The sequence below is a fragment of the Lotus japonicus genome, chromosome 4 (assembly GCF_012489685.1).
Source record: "Lotus japonicus ecotype B-129 chromosome 4, LjGifu_v1.2".
NCBI classification, from domain to species: Eukaryota; Viridiplantae; Streptophyta; class Magnoliopsida; order Fabales; family Fabaceae; genus Lotus; species Lotus japonicus.
The window spans coordinates 55,327,544-55,331,669 of NC_080044.1; the positions used below are offsets into that span (position 1 = coordinate 55,327,544).

The following is a 4,126-nucleotide window of genomic DNA, read 5'->3' on the forward strand; positions in this document are numbered from 1 at the left end:
TTGATTTGCATTTTGTTAAGATTGGAAAATGTTTTAATGGCTGATTTTACATCTTTAAGTTCTTTACTTGTGAAATGCTTATCCTTATTGATATGTATGGGGTCATACAGATACAACTCACCACATGCTATTGTCCTATAAAAACAGAGCAAAGGTTAGGATTTTTTTGAAGTTTTTGGGTAGACTCGCTCACTCATAGACATAGGAAATGGGCCTGGCCCAAGTTCTTTTTTTTCGGTTTAGTTTTCATTCCACTTCATTTCACTGCATCCAGGTTTTCTGTTTAAGATTCAAGATTAACCGTGGAGATAAGATAAATCTTTTTCCATGAAGCTTGTGAAAAATTTTACCATGTTTTCATTCATTGCTGAAGATGAATAACCTTTCCATGAAGTTTCATTTACATCTAGGGCTAACAATGATAAACATATAACTTTAGCAATGTACTTATAACCACAAAAATGTACTTAACTTATAACCACCAAAATGTACTTAAGCACCAAAATGCTAAAATTTAGCATAATCCACACTTAGTCTAATACAAGAATTCGAAGACAATAAACACAACAATTACAACTTCAAAATTACAAGCAATAACGTAATTAGGACCACCACAAGAATTCCAAAAACTACGGTCAACAACATTTGGTCCCTGGACTTCATTCCATCCACCAGTTTTTTAATTTTGGCATCTTCATTCTCATGGCCACTATTCTCTTCTTCTTCAGCTACTGGATTAACAAAACATGTACTCGCTTGATTCCTTGGTTGTCTACTAGTTCGTTGTTGGATGCGTCGAGGAGGATCAACCCAGACAAAATAGTCACACTTCTGTAAAAATGAAGAAAGAAAAGAAAAAATATGTGATTCAAACAACTTGAATCAAGAATTCGTGTTAGCAACCAGAAACGATGATTACCATTGCAGGACAATTATAGAAACGACGTCCATAGTTAAATTCTGTCCAGGATGTCCTAAACGAAGCTAACAGACCACATTTGCATAACCTTTCATAATCAACATGACTACAAGATCCTGGGGAGCTATGTGATTGGGATGTCATGATCTTCATGTAACACCTACTAAAAATAGGATACCACACATAAGTTATAGCATGCCAATAATATGCATTTTCAGATTAAAATTTTAGAATTTAAAAATCCAAAACACCCAATTCGATAAATTATAAACCCTAATTTCCCAATTTCGCAAATCTGGGTACAATCAGCCCCAATTTGTACGCATTCGACAAATCATGACTTATGCTTTACCAATAACGATCCAATTCAACCCTACCGTCTCTAATTTTTCATCTCAACAAATTAGGGTTCCATTAAATCCTAAATGTTCCCCAATTGACAAATTGGGGTTTCGGATAACAGTAAAATCAACCCCAATTTATACGCATTGGACAAATCGTGACTTATGCTTTACCAATAACGATCCAATTCAACCCTACCATTTCTAATTTGTCATCTAAAAAAATTAGGGTTCCAATAAATCCCAAATGTTCCCCAACCGACAAATTAGGGTTTCGGATAACAGTAAAATTAGGGTTCAAATGTCTCTAAAAATGACAATCAACACCAACATAATATGGAAGCTACTACTAATCAAATTAATCGTTAATTTAGGGGAGCTAGATCCAAAATTTTCAAACGGAGACGAACGAGACATCTCACATATACTAACTGACAACACTCAAACTGTCTAACAAAGAAAACAAAAGTAATCTTACCTTAACTCAGCGAACGAATGAGGAGGAAATAAGATGAAGAAGCGAACAGAAGTGGAGGATCGAGTCAGCTCGCTAATGGTTCACAGCCATGCTCATCTTCTCCGTCCTCGCGAGTTGATTCCAGAAGCAAATGGTGAAAATGTTTTTAACTAAGGCAACCTCAATTTTACTAGGGTCATGTATTAAATAGTAAAATAAAATTGGGGCTATTTCACAATTAATGAAAGTATAAGGATATATTAAAACACTATGTAAGTTCAGATCATGTGCTTAAATACTAGTGGTCAGTCAAATTCCTGTACCTACCCATGTTAAAAAATGCGGGCACCACAGCAAACACCTATTTATAATGACTATTTGTTCAACTATGAAAGTGGTTAACCGTCTTTAAACTGTCATCTAAGTGGTGTTGATGCGCTAACCCTGATTGAGTTAGTTTAACCATCTATAACACTTTACCTTTATAATTGACCAATTAACTTCTAGTCAAAGCATTTGACTGACGTTCGTCAACTAATCATTTGGGCCGACCATAGTGGGTCGAGTTTAATTTTACCATATCTTTTTAGTATTTACTTTAATTATCCAATATTTATATTGTTTAATAATTAATAGGTGTTAGATCTTTACCCCTACCAATTATTTCCTTGCTCCATGCTTATGGTGTCTGTAGGTCCAACTAATTATTCAACCTATAAGAAGTTAAGGACATGGAACATGCACGATATACATGCTAGCTGTGCACTTAATTTGTACATTTATCATCCTCTTGGAGACTTGGACTATATATATATGTTTTTTCTCAAAAAGATTTGAATCTCTGAAAAAGATTTTCACCTTGATCCCAGTGTTCCACTTTTCCATCAAACCCATTTGGTTTGCCACATTGTCCTCCATTCACAAGAGGAGAAAGTGGAAGAAAAGGCTGGTTCGTGCGTGACTTACTGACTTTTATCAGGGTCAAACCAAAAAGTCATAAGAGAAGGGTTGATGGGTTATAATCCAGAACCACTTTTGTCCTCTGTATGTGCTGAAAACTGGAACCCACCCCCACTTAGAAACCATAAGGGCCCCTTGGATCAATGGTCAAGCCAATTTACACAATATTAGACAGTTGGGGTAGAAAACTAATAACATATATATTTGGACCAGGTTCTCTTTCATATATTGAACAAATTCTAAAATCAATAAATTACTTATAGATATTTATGGATTCTGATTTCCTAATCAATTGTAAATGAGTTTTCAAATATGCACTAAGTTACTAACTAACATCATATTTAGTTATATTATATATACAGTTCAAAACATCATAATCACTTATGGAGAAAAGTTAAAAATGTACCTTATAAAGTTACTGTAACTGTACTTTGAATTATGCGTTCACTAACATGGAAACACTGGTATAGAAGTGAGATTCTAGAATTGAACCAACTGAGATAAATGAATTAAATTTTTCTTACATGGCCAATTTTGTGAGAATGAGATCGACCAGCTGGAAGATATATGACAGGTTAAGGAAAAATATATATATTGATAGGAGGAATTTCTGAGATAAAATAAATTGATCGAGCCAACCATCAGAAAAGCAGGAGTGAGGGGCGTGCGGCAAAAATGTTGAAAAGCAAGGAACAAAGGGGCAATAAAAAACAAAAAGAATTATGCAAAAGATGTTTTACACACATATACATCAGTCTGTTGAGTAGTGCGAGAATCAAGAAGTATCACCAGACCAGGTATAATAGTACTGGGCAAACATTCACAATATGCTTATCCCTGGGAATCTTTTTCTCTTTCTCTGTAAACAATGAATTATTGCTTTCAAACTTCAGAATATTATTGCCTTATGTGAATAGCAACCAACATTTTTGTCCCCTTATATAATGCTTTTGCAGCAGAAAGACAGCCATTACATCCACAAGGCCACACACACACACACATATATATACTATTATATTTCTATCTTCTTACATTTTGTTGTATTAATTTTGCATTTTATATAATATCATCATCTCAAATTCGGCCATAAGTCAGTTCTTTTGATGACTTTGTCATTCTTTATTCTTATGGGTATGTATGTCTCTCTGTTCTGCCAAATTCCATCTTTAGCTAAACCCTATAAAGCTTATAAACAATTAAACATTTCATATATCTACTACATATACAGTCACAAACAGCCTTTTATACTGTCTTTGAATATAAAACTTGCTTATAGTATAATGAGTTGTAAACCCTGATTAAAAATGAAATAGATATTGAGCTACTGGTCTACACTAACTTTCTCCATAGGGTTTCAAAACTACCCAATCATTCTGTTCTTTTTCCTCAAGCACCTCAATATTTTATAGTTAGTGTGTTTGAACCAAGGGGTTTATATGCTGAGGAGTG

At 34.1% G+C, this 4,126-nt stretch overlaps 1 long non-coding RNA gene across 2 annotated transcripts; it reads right to left on the bottom strand.

The window, feature by feature from the left end:
* Positions 1-422: 422 nt before the first annotated feature.
* Positions 423-2,039, bottom strand: LOC130713795 (uncharacterized). Of its 2 annotated transcripts, none has more exons than XR_009011036.1 (3): positions 1,739-2,039; positions 920-1,079; positions 423-831 (listed from the first exon to the last, which is right to left on the bottom strand). It is a non-coding gene; the product is annotated as an uncharacterized LOC130713795 (long non-coding RNA). The 2 variants fall into 2 exon arrangements; XR_009011035.1 differs by having other exon boundaries at positions 920-1,082.
* Between the last annotated feature and the right edge of the window lie 2,087 nt (positions 2,040-4,126).